The sequence below is a fragment of the Stegostoma tigrinum genome, chromosome 13 (genome assembly GCF_030684315.1).
Source record: "Stegostoma tigrinum isolate sSteTig4 chromosome 13, sSteTig4.hap1, whole genome shotgun sequence".
Taxonomy (NCBI): domain Eukaryota; kingdom Metazoa; phylum Chordata; class Chondrichthyes; order Orectolobiformes; family Stegostomatidae; genus Stegostoma; species Stegostoma tigrinum.
Window position 1 is genome coordinate 12,581,839 of NC_081366.1, and position 14,900 is coordinate 12,596,738.

General features: G+C 71.6%; 1 protein-coding gene across 4 annotated transcripts in view; it reads left to right on the top strand.

Annotated features, from left to right (window-relative positions):
* Nucleotides 1-14,900, top strand: part of cyfip2 (cytoplasmic FMR1 interacting protein 2) — a 146,926-nt gene that overhangs the window by 46,953 nt on the left and 85,073 nt on the right. The window lies entirely within an intron of this gene.

Sequence of the window (14,900 nt, forward strand, 5' to 3'; positions counted from 1 at the left end):
AGCCTCCAGCCCTCGCTGTCGGCCTCAGGCCCTCGCTGTCGGTCCCTGACCCTCGCTGTCAGACCCAATCCCCCTGTCAGCCTCTGGCCCTCGCAGCCAGCCTCCAGCCCTCGCAGTCGGCCCCCGGCCCTCGCTGTCGCAGTCGGCCCCCGGCCCTCGCTCGCGGCCCCCGGCCCACGCTCGCGGCCCCCGGTCCTCGCTGTCAGACCCAATCCTACTGTCTGCCTCCGGCCCTCGCTGACTGCCTCCGGCCCTCGCTCTCGGCCTCTGGCCCTTGCTGTCAGCCTCAGGCCCTCGCTGTTGGTCCCTGGCCCTCGCTGTCAGACCCAATCCCGCTCTCGGCCTCCAGCCCTCGCTGTCAGTCCCAATCCCGCTGTCAGCCTCCGGCCCTCGCTGTCAGCCTCCGGCCCTCGCTGTCAGACCCAATCCCGCTGTCAGCCTCTGGCCCTTGCTGTCAGCCTCTGGCGCTTGCTATCAGCCTCAGGCCCTCGCAGTCTGCCTCCGACCCCCGCTATCAGACCCAATCCCGCTGTCAACCTCCGGCCCTCGCTCTCGGCCTCCGGCCCTCGCTGTCAGACCCAATCCCGCTGTCAGCCTCCGGCCCTCGCTGTCAGCCTCCGGCCCTCGCTGTCAGACCCAGTCCCGCTGTCGGCCTCCGGCCCTCGCTGTCAGACCCAATCCCGCTGTCGGCCTCCGGCCCTCGCTGTCGCCTCCGGCCCTCGCTGTCGGCCTCCGGCCATCGCTGTCGGCCTCCGGCCCTCGGCTGTCGGCCTCCGGCCCTCGCTGTCAGACCCAATCCTGCTGTCAACCTCCGGCCCTCACTGTCAGCCTCCGGCACTTGCTGTCAGACCCAATCCCGCTGTCGGCCCCCGGCCCTCGCAGTCGGCCCCCGGCCCTCGCAGTCGGCCCCCGGCCCTTGCAGTCGGCCCCCGGCCCTCGCTGTCGGCCCCGGCCCTCGCAGCCGGCCCCCGGCCCTTGCTCTCGGACCCCGGCCCTTGCTGTCGCAGTCGGCCCCCGGCCCTCGTTCGCAGCCCACGGCTCTCGCTGTCAGACCCAATCCCACTGTCTGCCTCCGGCCCTCGCTGACTGCCTCCGGCCCTCGCTCTTGGCCTCTGACCCTTGCTGTCAGCCTCAGGCCCTCGCTGTCGGTCCCTGGCCCTCGCTCTCGGCCCCCGGCCCTCGCTCTCGGCCTCCGGCCCTCGCTGTCAGACCCAATTCCGCTGTCAGCCTCTGGCCCTCGCTGTCAGCCTCCGGCCCACGCTGTCAGACCCAATCCCGCTGTCGGTCCCTGGCCCTCGCTGTCTGCCTCCGGCCCTCGCTGTCTGCCTCCGGCCCTCGCTGTCAGCCTCCGGCCCTCGCTGTCGGTCCCTGGCCCTCACTGTCTGCCTCCGGCCCTCGCTGTCTGCCTCCGGCCCCCGCTATCAGACCCAATCCCGCTGTCGGCCCCCGGCCCTCGCTGTCGGCCCCCGGCCCTCGCTGTCGGCCCCCGGCCCTCGCTGTCGGCCCCCGGCCCTTGCTGTCGGCCCCCGGCCCTCGCTGTCAGACCCAATCCCGCTGTCTGACTCCGGCCCTCGCTGTCTGCCGCCGGCCCTCACTGTCAGACCCAATCCCACTGTCAGCCTCCGGCCCTCGCTGTCAGCCTCAGGCCCTCGCTGTCAGACCCAATCCCACTGTCTGCCTCCGGCCCTCGCTGTCGGTCCCTGGCCCTCGCTGTCTGCCTCCGGCCCCCGCTATCAGACCCAATCCCGCTGTCAGCCTCCGGTCCTCGCTGTCGGTCCCTGGCCCTCGCTGTCTGCCTCCGGCCCCCGCTATCAGACCCAATCCCGCTGTCGGCCCCCGGCCCTCGCTGTCTGACTCCGGCCCTCGCTGTCTGCCTCCGGCCCTCGCTGTCAGACCCATTCCCACTGTCAGCCTCCGGCCCTCGCTGTCAGCCTCTGGCCCTCGCTGTCAGACCCAATCCCACTGTCTGCCTCCGGCCCTCACTGTCGGTCCCTGGCCCTCGCTGTCTGCCTCCGGCTCCCGCTGTCAGCCTCCGGCCCTCGCTGTCGGTCCCTGGCCCTCGCTGTCGGTCCCTGGCCCTCACTGACTGCCTCCGGCCCCCGCTATCAGACCCAATCCCGCTGTCTGCCTCCGGCCCTCGCTGTCAGACCCATTCCCACTGTCAGCCTCCGGCCCTCGCTGTCAGCCTCTGGCCCTCGCTGTCAGACCCAATCCCACTGTCTGCCTCCGGCCCTCACTGTCGGTCCCTGGCCCTCGCTGTCTGCCTCCGGCTCCCGCTGTCAGCCTCCGGCCCTCGCTGTCGGTCCCTGGCCCTCGCTGTCGGTCCCTGGCCCTCGCTGTCGGTCCCTGGCCCTCACTGACTGCCTCCGGCCCCCGCTATCAGACCCAATCCCGCTGTCAACCTCCGGCCCTCGCTCTCGGCCTCCGGCCCTCGCTCTCGGCCTCCGGCCCTCGCTGTCTGCCTCCGGCCCTTGCTGTCAGACCCAATCCTGCTGTCAACCTCCGGCCCTCACTGTCGGCCTCCGGCCCTCGCTGTCGGCCTCCGGCCCTCGCTGTCAGACCCAATCCCGCTGTCAGCCTCTGGGCCTCGCTGTCAGTCCCTGGCCCTCGCTGTCAGTCCCTGGCCCTCGCTGTCGATCCCTGGCCCTCACTGTCTGCCTCCGGCCCTCGCTGTCTGTCTCCGGCCCCCGCTATCAGACCCAATCCCGCTGTCGGCCCCCGGCCCTCGCTGTCAGACCCAATCCCGCTGTCTGACTCCGGCCCTCGCTGTCTGCCTCCGGCCCTCGCTGTCAGACCCAATCCCACTGTCAGCCTCCGGCCCTCGCTGTCAGCCTCTGGCCCTCGCTGTCAGACCCAATCCCACTGTCAGCCTCCGGCCCTCGCTGTCAGCCTCTGGCCCTCGCTGTCAGACCCAATCCCACAGTCTGCCTCCGGCCCTCACTGTCGGTCCCTGGCCCTCGCTGTCTGCCTCCGGCTCCCGCTGTCAGCCTCCGGCCCTCACTGTCGGTCACTGGCCCTCGCTGTCTGCCTCCGGGACCCGCGATCAGACCCAATCCCGCTGTCAGCCTCTGGCCCTCGCTGTCGGTCCCTGGCCCTCACTGACTGCCTCCGGCCTTCGCTGTCTGCCTCCGGCCCCCGCTATCAGACCCAATCCCGCTGTCAACCTCCGGCCCTCGCTCTCGGCCTCTGGCCCTCGCTCTCGGCCTCTGGCCCTCGCTCTCGGCCTCAGGCCCTCGTTGTCGGTCCCTGGCCCTCGCTGTCAGACCCAATCCCACTGTCAGCCCCCGGCCCTCGCAGCCAGCCTCCGGCCCTCGCTCTCGGCCTCCGGCCCTCGCTGTCAGACCCAATCCCGCTGTCAGCCTCCGGCCCTCGCTGTCAGCCTCCGGCCCTCGCTGTCAGACCCAATCCCGCTGTCAGCCTCTGGCCCTTGCTGTCAGCCTCTGGCGCTTGCTATCAGCCTCAGTCCCTCGCTGTCTGTCTCGGACCCTCACTGTCTGCCTCCGGCCCTCGCTGTCAGACCCAATCCCACTGTCAGCCTTCGGCCCTCGCTGTCAGCCTCAGGCCCTCGCTGTCTGCCTCCGGCCCCCGCTATCAGACCCAATCCCGCTGTCAACCTCCGGCCCTCGCTCTCGGCCTCCGGCCCTCGCTCTCGGCCTGTGACCCTCGCTCTCGGCCTCTGACCCTCGATCTCGGCCTCCGGCCCTCGCTGTCAGACCCAATCCCACTCTCGGCCCCCGGCCCTCGCTCTCGGCCCCTGGCCCTCGCTCTCGGCCCACGGCCCCCGCTCTCGGCCCCCGGCCTCCGCTATCAGACCCAATCCCGCTGTCAACCTCCGGCCCTCGCTCTCTGCCTCCGGCCCTCGCTCTCGGCCTCCGGCCCTCGCTGTCAGACCCAATCCCACTGTCAGCCCCCGGCCCTCGCAGTCGGCCCCCGGCCCTCGCAGTCGGCCCCCGGCCCTCGCAGTCGGCCCCCGGCCCTCGCAGTCGGCCCGCCGGCCCTCGCAGTCGGCCCGCCGGCCCTCGCTCTCGGCCCCCGGCCCTTGCTGTCGCAGTCGGCCCCCGGCCCTCATTCGCGGCCCACGGCCCTCGCTGTCAGACCGAATCCCGCTGTCTGCCCCCGGCCATCGCTCTCGGCCCCCGGCCCTCGCTCTCGGCCCCCGGCCCTCGCTCTCGGCCTCCGGCCCTCGCTGTCAGACCCAATCCCGCTGTCAGCCTCTGGCCCTCGCTGTCAGCCTCCGGCCCTCGCTGTCAGACCCAATCCCGCTGTCGGCCTCCAGCCCTCGCTGTCAGACCCAATCCTGCTGTCAACCTCCGGCCCTCACTGACTGCCTCCGGCCCTCGCTGTCTGCCTCCGGCCCCCGCTATCAGACCCAATCCCGCTGTCAACCAGCGGCCCTCGCTCTCGGCCTCCGGCCCTCGCTCTCGGCCTCCGGCCCTCGCTCTCAGCCTCTGGCCCTTGCTGTCTGCCTCCGGCCCTTGCTGTCAGACCCAATCCTGCTGTCAACCTCCGGCCCTCGCTGTCGGCCTCCGGCCCTCGCTGTCAGACCCAATCCCGCTGTCAGCCTCTGGCCCTTGCTGTCAGCCTCTGGCGCTTGCTATCAGGCTCAGGCCCTCGCTGTCAGCCTCCGGCCCTCGCTGTCAGCCTCCGGCCCTCGCTGTCAGCCTCAGGCCCTCGCTGTCAGTCCCTGGCCCTCGCTGTCGATCCCTGGCCCTCACTGTCTGCCTCCGGCCCTCGCTGTCTGTCTCCGGCCCCCGCTATCAAACCCAATCCCGCTGTCGGCCCCCGGCCCTCGCTGTCAGACCCAATCCCGCTGTCTGACTCCGGCCCTCGCTGTCTGCCTCTGGCCCTCGCTGTCAGACCCAATCCCACTGTCAGCCTCCGGCCCTCGCTGTCAGCCTCTGGCCCTCGCTGTCAGACCCAATCCCACAGTTTGCCTCCGGCCCTCACTGTCGTTCCCTGGCCCTCGCTGTCTGCCTCCGGCCCCCGCTATCAGACCCAATCCCGCTGTCAGCCTCCGGCCCTCGCTGTCGGTCCCTGGCCCTCACTGACTGCCTCCGGCCTTCGCTGTCTGCCTCCGGCCCCCGCTATCAGACCCAATTCCGCTGTCAACCTCCGGCCCTTGCTCTCGGCCTCTGGCCCTCGCTCTCGGCCTCTGGCCCTCGCTCTCGGCCTCAGGCTCTCGGCCTCTGGCCCTCGCTCTCGGCCTCTGGCCCTCGCTGTCAGCCTCAGGCCCTCGCTGTTGGTCCCTGGCCCTCGCTGTCAGACCCTATCCCACTGTCAGCCCCGGCCCCCGCTCTCGGCCCCCGGCTCCCGCTATCAGACCCAATCCCGCTGTCGGCCTCCGGCCCTCGCTGTCAGCCTCCGGCCCTCGCTGTCGGCCTCAGGCCCTCGCTGTCGGTCCCTGACCCTCGCTGTCAGACCCAATCCCCCTGTCAGCCTCTGGCCCTCGCAGCCAGCCTCCAGCCCTCGCAGTCGGCCCCCGGCCCTCGCTGTCGCAGTCGGCCCCCGGCCCTCGCTCGCGGCCCCCGGCCCACGCTCGCGGCCCCCGGTCCTCGCTGTCAGACCCAATCCTACTGTCTGCCTCCGGCCCTCGCTGACTGCCTCCGGCCCTCGCTCTCGGCCTCTGGCCCTTGCTGTCAGCCTCAGGCCCTCGCTGTTGGTCCCTGGCCCTCGCTGTCAGACCCAATCCCGCTCTCGGCCTCCAGCCCTCGCTGTCAGTCCCAATCCCGCTGTCAGCCTCCGGCCCTCGCTGTCAGCCTCCGGCCCTCGCTGTCAGACCCAATCCCGCTGTCAGCCTCTGGCCCTTGCTGTCAGCCTCTGGCGCTTGCTATCAGCCTCAGGCCCTCGCAGTCTGCCTCCGACCCCCGCTATCAGACCCAATCCCGCTGTCAACCTCCGGCCCTCGCTCTCGGCCTCCGGCCCTCGCTGTCAGACCCAATCCCGCTGTCAGCCTCCGGCCCTCGCTGTCAGCCTCCGGCCCTCGCTGTCAGACCCAGTCCCGCTGTCGGCCTCCGGCCCTCGCTGTCAGACCCAATCCCGCTGTCGGCCTCCGGCCCTCGCTGTCGCCTCCGGCCCTCGCTGTCGGCCTCCGGCCATCGCTGTCGGCCTCCGGCCCTCGCTGTCAGTCCCTGGCCCTCGCTGTCGATCCCTGGCCCTCACTGTCTGCCTCCGGCCCTCGCTGTCTGTCTCCGGCCCCCGCTATCAAACCCAATCCCGCTGTCGGCCCCCGGCCCTCGCTGTCAGACCCAATCCCGCTGTCTGACTCCGGCCCTCGCTGTCTGCCTCTGGCCCTCGCTGTCAGACCCAATCCCACTGTCAGCCTCCGGCCCTCGCTGTCAGCCTCTGGCCCTCGCTGTCAGACCCAATCCCACAGTTTGCCTCCGGCCCTCACTGTCGTTCCCTGGCCCTCGCTGTCTGCCTCCGGCCCCCGCTATCAGACCCAATCCCGCTGTCAGCCTCCGGCCCTCGCTGTCGGTCCCTGGCCCTCACTGACTGCCTCCGGCCTTCGCTGTCTGCCTCCGGCCCCCGCTATCAGACCCAATTCCGCTGTCAACCTCCGGCCCTTGCTCTCGGCCTCTGGCCCTCGCTCTCGGCCTCTGGCCCTCGCTCTCGGCCTCAGGCTCTCGGCCTCTGGCCCTCGCTCTCGGCCTCTGGCCCTCGCTGTCAGCCTCAGGCCCTCGCTGTTGGTCCCTGGCCCTCGCTGTCAGACCCTATCCCACTGTCAGCCCCGGCCCCCGCTCTCGGCCCCCGGCTCCCGCTATCAGACCCAATCCCGCTGTCGGCCTCCGGCCCTCGCTGTCAGCCTCCGGCCCTCGCTGTCGGCCTCAGGCCCTCGCTGTCGGTCCCTGACCCTCGCTGTCAGACCCAATCCCCCTGTCAGCCTCTGGCCCTCGCAGCCAGCCTCCAGCCCTCGCAGTCGGCCCCCGGCCCTCGCTGTCGCAGTCGGCCCCCGGCCCTCGCTCGCGGCCCACGCTCGCGGCCCCCGGTCCTCGCTGTCAGACCCAATCCTACTGTCTGCCTCCGGCCCTCGCTGACTGCCTCCGGCCCTCGCTCTCGGCCTCTGGCCCTTGCTGTCAGCCTCAGGCCCTCGCTGTTGGTCCCTGGCCCTCGCTGTCAGACCCAATCCCGCTCTCGGCCTCCAGCCCTCGCTGTCAGTCCCAATCCCGCTGTCAGCCTCCGGCCCTCGCTGTCAGCCTCCGGCCCTCGCTGTCAGACCCAATCCCGCTGTCAGCCTCTGGCCCTTGCTGTCAGCCTCTGGCGCTTGCTATCAGCCTCAGGCCCTCGCAGTCTGCCTCCGACCCCCGCTATCAGACCCAATCCCGCTGTCAACCTCCGGCCCTCGCTCTCGGCCTCCGGCCCTCGCTGTCAGACCCAATCCCGCTGTCAGCCTCCGGCCCTCGCTGTCAGCCTCCGGCCCTCGCTGTCAGACCCAGTCCCGCTGTCGGCCTCCGGCCCTCGCTGTCAGACCCAATCCCGCTGTCGGCCTCCGGCCCTCGCTGTCGCCTCCGGCCCTCGCTGTCGGCCTCCGGCCATCGCTGTCGGCCTCCGGCCCTCGGCTGTCGGCCTCCGGCCCTCGCTGTCAGACCCAATCCTGCTGTCAACCTCCGGCCCTCACTGTCAGCCTCCGGCACTTGCTGTCAGACCCAATCCCGCTGTCGGCCCCCGGCCCTCGCAGTCGGCCCCCGGCCCTCGCAGTCGGCCCCCGGCCCTTGCAGTCGGCCCCCGGCCCTCGCTGTCGGCCCCGGCCCTCGCAGCCGGCCCCCGGCCCTTGCTCTCGGACCCCGGCCCTTGCTGTCGCAGTCGGCCCCCGGCCCTCGTTCGCAGCCCACGGCTCTCGCTGTCAGACCCAATCCCACTGTCTGCCTCCGGCCCTCGCTGACTGCCTCCGGCCCTCGCTCTTGGCCTCTGACCCTTGCTGTCAGCCTCAGGCCCTCGCTGTCGGTCCCTGGCCCTCGCTCTCGGCCCCCGGCCCTCGCTCTCGGCCTCCGGCCCTCGCTGTCAGACCCAATTCCGCTGTCAGCCTCTGGCCCTCGCTGTCAGCCTCCGGCCCACGCTGTCAGACCCAATCCCGCTGTCAGCCTCCGGCCCTCGCTGTCAGCCTCCGGCCCTCGCTGTCAGCCTCAGGCCCTCGCTGTCAGTCCCTGGCCCTCGCTGTCGATCCCTGGCCCTCACTGTCTGCCTCCGGCCCTCGCTGTCTGTCTCCGGCCCCCGCTATCAGACCCAATCCCGCTGTCGGCCCCCGGCCCTCGCTGTCAGACCCAATCCCGCTGTCTGACTCCGGCCCTCGCTGTCTGCCTCCAGCCCTCGCTGTCAGACCCAATCCCACTGTCAGCCTCCGGCCCTCGCTGTCAGCCTCTGGCCCTCGCTGTCAGACCCAATCCCACAGTTTGCCTCCGGCCCTCACTGTCGGTCCCTGGCCCTCGCTGTCTGCCTCCGGCCCCCGCTATCAGACCCAATCCCGCTGTCAGCCTCCGGCCCTCGCTGTCGGTCCCTGGCCCTCACTGACTGCCTCCGGCCTTCGCTGTCTGCCTCCGGCCCCCGCTATCAGACCCAATTCCGCTGTCAACCTCCGGCCCTCGCTCTCGGCCTCTGGCCCTCGCTCTCGGCCTCTGGCCCTCGCTCTCGGCCTCTGGCCCTCGCTCTCGGCCTCAGGCTCTCGGCCTCTGGCCCTCGCTCTCGGCCTCTGGCCCTCGCTGTCAGCCTCAGGCCATCGCTGTCGGTCCCTGGCCCTCGCTGTCAGACCCTATCCCACTGTCAGCCCCGGCCCCCGCTCTCGGCCCCCGGCTCCCGCTATCAGACCTAATCCCGCTGTCGGCCTCCGGCCCTCGCTGTCAGCCTCCGGCCCTCGCTGTCGGCCTCAGGCCCTCGCTGTCGGTCCCTGACCCTCGCTGTCAGACCCAATCCCCCTGTCAGCCTCTGGCCCTCGCAGCCAGCCTCCAGCCCTCGCAGTCGGCCCCCGGCCCTCGCTGTCGCAGTCGGCCCCCGGCCCTCGCTCGCGGCCCCCGGCCCACGCTCGTGGCCCCCGGTCCTCGCTGTCAGACCCAATCCTACTGTCTGCCTCCGGCCCTCGCTGACTGCCTCCGGCCCTCGCTCTCGGCCTCTGGCCCTTGCTGTCAGCCTCAGGCCCTCGCTGTTGGTCCCTGGCCCTCGCTGTCAGACCCAATCCCGCTCTCGGCCTCCAGCCCTCGCTGTCAGTCCCAATCCCGCTGTCAGCCTCCGGCCCTCGCTGTCAGCCTCCGGCCCTCGCTGTCAGACCCAATCCCGCTGTCAGCCTCTGGCCCTTGCTGTCAGCCTCTGGCGCTTGCTATCAGCCTCAGGCCCTCGCTGTCTGCCTCCGACCCCCGCTATCAGACCCAATCCCGCTGTCAACCTCCGGCCCTCGCTCTCGGACTCCGGCCCTCGCTGTCAGACCCAATCCCGCTGTCAGCCTCCGGCCCTCGCTGTCAGCCTCCGGCCCTCGCTGTCAGACCCAGTCCCGCTGTCGGCCTCCGGCCCTCGCTGTCAGACCCAATCCCGCTGTCGGCCTCCGGCCCTCGCTGTCGGCCTCCGGCCATCGCTGTCGGCCTCCGGCCCTCGGCTGTCGGCCTCCCGCCCTCGCTGTCAGACCCAATCCTGCTGTCAACCTCCGGCCCTCACTGTCAGCCTCCGGCCCTTGCTGTCAGACCCAATCCCGCTGTCGGCCCCCGGCCCTCGCAGTCGGCCCCCGGCCCTCGCTGTCGGCCCCGGCCCTCGCAGCCGGCCCCCGGCCCTTGCTCTCGGACCCCGGCCCTTGCTGTCGCAGTCGGCTCCCGGCCCTCGTTCGCAGCCCACGGCTCTCGCTGTCAGACCCAATCCCACTGTCTGCCTCCGGCCCTCGCTGACTGCCTCCGGCCCTCGCTCTTGGCCTCTGACCCTTGCTGTCAGCCTCAGGCCCTCGCTGTCGGTCCCTGGCCCTCGCTCTCGGCCCCCGGCCCTCGCTCTCGGCCCCCGGCCCTCGCTCTCGGCCCCCGGCACTCGCTCTCGGCCCCCGGCCCTCGCTCTCGGCCCCCGGCACTCGCTCTCGGCCTCCGGCCCTCGCTGTCAGACCCAATTCCGCTGTCAGCCTCTGGCCCTCGCTGTCAGCCTCCGGCCCACGCTGTCAGACCCAATCCCGCTGTCAGCCTCCGGCCCTCGCTGTCAGCCTCCGGCCCTCGCTGTCAGACCCAATCCCGCTGTCTGCCTCCGGCCCTCGCTGTCGGCCTCCGGCCCTCGCTGTCAGACCCAATCCCGCTGTCGGCCTCCGGCCCTCGCTCTCGGCCTCCGGCTCGGCCTCTGGCCCTCGCTGTCGGCCTCCGGCCCTCGCTGTCAGACCCAATCCCGCTGTCGGCCTCCGGCCCTCGCTGTCGGCCTCCAGCCCTCGCTGTCAGACCCAATCCTGCTGTCAACCTCCGGCCCTCACTGTCGGCCTCCGGCCCTCGCTGTCAGACCCAATCCCGCTGTCGGCCTCCGGCCCTCGCTCTCGGCCTCCGGCTCGGCCTCCGGCCCTCGCTGTCGGCCTCCGGCCCTCGCTGTCAGACCCAACCCCGCTGTCGGCCTCCGGCCCTCGCTGTCGGCCTCCAGCCCTTGCTGTCAGACCCAATCCTGCTGTCAACCTCCGGCCCTCACTGTCGGCCTCCGGCCCTCGCTGTCAGACCCAATCCCGCTGTCGGTCCCCGGCCCTCGCAGTCGGCCCCCGGCCCTCGCAGTCGGCCCCCGGCCCTCGCAGCCGGCCCCCGGCCCTTGCTCTCGGCCCCCGGCCCTTGCTGTCGCAGTCGGCCCCCGGCCCTCGTTCGCAGCCCACGGCCCTCGCTGTCAGACCCAATCCCACTGTCTGCCTCCGGCCCTCGCAGACTGCCTCCGGCCCTCGCTCTCGGCCTCTGACCCTTGCTGTCAGCCTCAGGCCCTCGCTGTCGGTCACTGGCCCTCGCTGTCAGACCCAATCCCACTGTCAGCCCCCGGCCCTCGCTCTCGGCCCCCGGCCCTCGCTCTCGGCCCCGGCCCTCGCTCTCGGCCCCCGGCCCTCGCTCTCGGCCCCCGGCCCTCGCTCTCGGCCCCCGGCCCTCGCTCTCGGCCTCCGGCCATCGCTGTCAGACCCAATTCCGCTGTCAGCCTCTGGCCCTCGCTGACGGTCCCTGGCCCTCACTGTCTGCCTCCGGCCCTCGCTGTCTGCCTCCGGCCCCCGCTATCAGACCCAATCCCGCTGTCTGCCTCCGGCCCTCGCTGTCAGACCCAATCCCACTGTCAGCCTCCGGCCCTCGCTGTCAGCCTCTGGCCCTCGCTGTCAGACCCAATCCCGCTGTCGGCCTCCGGCCCTCGCTGTCGGCCTCCGGCCCTCGCTGTCAGACCCAATCCCGCTGTCGGCCTCCGGCCCTCGCTCTCGGCCTCCGGCTCGGCCTCCGGCCCTCGCTGTCGGCCTCCGGCCCTCGCTGTCGGCCTCCGGCCCTCGGATGTCGGCCTCCGGCCCTCGCTGTCAGACCCAATCCTGCTGTCAACCTCCGGCCCTCACTGTCGGCCTCCGGCGCTTGCTGTCAGACCCAATCCCGCTGTCAGCCTCCGGCCCTTGCTGTCAGCCTCCGGCCCTTGCTGTCAGCCTCTGGCGCTTGCTATCAGCCTCAGTCCCTCGCTGTCTGTCTCGGACCCTCGCTGTCTGCCTCCGGCCCTTGCTGACAGACCCAATCCCGCTGTCAGCCTTCGGCCCTCGCTGTCAGCCTCAGGCCCTCGCTGTCGGTCCCTGGCCCTTGCTGTCAGTCCCTGGCCCTCACTGTCTGCCTCCGGCCCCCGCTATCAGACCCAATCCCGCTGTCGGCCCCTGGCGCTCGCTGTCAGACCCAATCCCGCTGTCTGCCTCCGGCCTTCGCTGTCAGACCCAATCCCATTGTCTGCCTCCGGCCCTCGCTGTCAGACCCAATCCCACTGTCAGCCCCCAGCCCTCGTTCTCGGCCCCCAGCCCTCGTTCTCGGCCCCCGGCCCTCGTTCTCGGCCTCCGGCCCTCGTTCTCGGCCTCCGGCCCTCGTTCTCGGCCTCCGGCCCTCGCTTTCGGCCTCCGGCCCTCGCTGTCAGACCCAATCCCGCTGTCAGCCTCTGGCCCTCGCTGTCAGCCTCCGGCCCTCGCTGTCGGACCCAATCCCGCTGTCAGCCTCCGGCCCTCGCTGTCAGACCTAATCCCGCTGTCGGCCTCCGGCCCTCGCTGTCGGCCTCCGGCCCTCGCTGTCAGACCCAATCCCGCTGTCGGCTTCCGGCCCTCGCTGTCGGCTTCCGGCCCTCGCTGTCGGCTTCCGGCCCTCGCTGTCGGCCTCCGGCCCTCGCTGTCGGCCTCCGGCTCTCGCTGTCTGCCTCCGGCCCTTGCTGTCGGCCTCCGGCCCTCGCTGTCAGACCCAATCCTGCTGTCAACCTCCGGCCCTCACTGTCGGCCTCCGGCCCTCGCTGTCAGACCCAATCCCACTGTCAGCCTCTGGCGCTTGCTATCAGCCTCAGTCGCTCGGTGTCGGTCCCTGGCCCTCGCTGTCGGTCCCTGGCCCTCGCTGTCAGACCCAATCCCGCTGTCAGCCTTCGGCCCTCGCTGTCAGCCTCACGCCCTCGCTGTCGGTCCCTGGCTTAGCTGTCTGCCTCCGGGACCCGCGATCAGACCCAATCCCGCTGTCAGCCTCTGGCCCTCGCTGTCGGTCCCTGGCCCTCACTGACTGCCTCCGGCCCTCGCTGTCTGCCTCCGGCCCCCGCTATCAGACCCAATCCCGCTGTCAACCTCCGGCCCTCACTCTCGGCCTCTGGCCCTCGCTCTCGGCCTCTGGCCCTCGCTGTCAGCCTCAGGCCCTCGCTGTCGGTCCCTGGCCCTCGCTGTCAGACCCAATCCCACTGTCAGCCCCCGGCCCTCGCTCTCGACCCCCGGCCCTCGCTCTCGACCCCCGGCCCTCGCTCTCGGCCCCCGGCCCTCGCTCTCTGCCTCCGGTCCCCGCTATCAGACCCAGTCCCATTGTCTGCCTCCGGCCCTCGCTGTCAGACCCAATCCCACTGTCAGCCCCCAGCCCTCGTTCTCGGCCCCCAGCCCTCGTTCTCGGCCCCCAGCCCTCGTTCTCGGCCTCCGGCCCTCGTTCTCGGCCTCCGGCCCTCGTTCTCGGCCTCCGGCCCTCGCTTTCGGCCTCCGGCCCTCGCTGTCAGACCCAATCCCGCTGTCAGCCTCTGGCCCTCGCTGTCAGCCTCCGGCCCTCGCTGTCGGACCCAGTCCCGCTGTCAGCCTCCGGCCCTCGCTGTCAGACCTAATTCCGCTGTCGGCCTCCGGCCCTCGCTGTCGGCCTCCGGCCCTCGCTGTCAGACCCAATCCCGCTGTCGGCTTCCGGCCCTCGCTGTCGGCTTCCGGCCCTCGCGGTCGGCCTCCGGCCCTCGCTGTCGGCCTCCGGCCCTCGCTGTCGGCCTCCGCCTCTCGCTGTCTGCCTCCGGCCCTTGCTGTCGGCCTCCGGCCCTCGCTGTCAGACCCAATCCTGCTGTCAACCTCCGGCCCTCACTGTCGGCCTCCGGCCCTCGCTGTCAGACCCAATCCCACTGTCAGCCTCTGGCGCTTGCTATCAGCCTCAGTCGCTCGGTGTCGGTCCCTGGCCCTCGCTGTCGGTCCCTGGCCCTCGCTGTCAGACCCAATCCTGCTGTCAACCTCCGGCCCTCACTGTCAGCCTCCGGCCCTTGCTGTCAGACCCAATCCCGCTGTCAGCCTTCGGCCCTCGCTGTCAGCCTCACGCCCTCGCTGTCGGTCCCTGGCCTAGCTGTCTGCCTCCGGGACCCGCGATCAGACCCAATCCCGCTGTCAGCCTCTGGCCCTCGCTGTCGGTCCCTGGCCCTCACTGACTGCCTCCGGCCCTCGCTGTCTGCCTCCGGCCCCCGCTATCAGACCCAATCCCGCTGTCAACCTCCGGCCCTCACTCTCGGCCTCTGGCCCTCGCTCTCGGCCTCTGGCCCTCGGTGTCAGCCTCAGGCCCTCGCTGTCGGTCCCTGGCCCTCGCTGTCAGACCCAATCCCACTGTCAGCCCCCGGCCCTCGCTCTCGGCCCCCGGCCCTCGCTCTCGGCCCCCGGCCCTCGCTCTCGGCCCCCGGCCCTCGCTCTCTGCCTCCGGTCCCCGCTATCAGACCCAGTCCCGCTGTCGGCCTCCGGCCCTCGCTGTCGGTCCCTGGCCCTCGCTGTCAGACCCAATCCCACTGTCAGCCTCTGGCCCTCGCAGTCGGCCCCCGGCCCTCGCAGTCGGCCCCCGGCCCTCGCAGTCGGCCCCCGGCCCTCGCAGCCGGCCCCCGGCCATCGCAGCCGGCCCCCGGCCCTCGTTCTCGGCCCCCGGCCCTCGCTGTCACAGTCGGCCCCCCGGCCCTCGCTCGTGGCCCCCGGCCCTCGCTCATGGCCCCCGGCCCTCGCTCGTGGTCCCCGGCCCTCGCTGTCAGACCCAATCCCACTGTCTGCCTCCGGCCCTCGCTCTCGGCCTGTGACCCTTGCTGTCAGCCTCAGGCCCTCGCTGTCGGTCCCTGGCCCTCGCTGTCAGACCCAATCCCTCTGTCAGCCCCCGGCCCTCGCTTTCGGCCTCCGGCCCTCGCTCTCGGCCTCCGCCCCTCGCTCTCGGCCTCCGGCCCTCGCTGTCAGACCCAATCCTGCTGTCAGCCTCTGGCCCCTGCTGTCAGCCTCTGGCGCTTGCTACCAGCCTCAGTTCCTCGCTATCGGTCCCTGGCCCTCGCTTTCTGCCTCCGGCCCTCGCTGTCAGACCCAATCCCGCTGTCAGCCTCCGGCCCTCGTTGTCAGCGTCCGGCCCTTGCTGTCAGACCCAATCCCGCTGTCAGCCTTCGGCCCTCGCTGTCAGCCTCAGGCCCTCGCTGACGGTCCCTGGCCCTCACTGTCTGCCTCCGGCCCTCGCTGTCTGCCTCCGGCCCCCGCTATC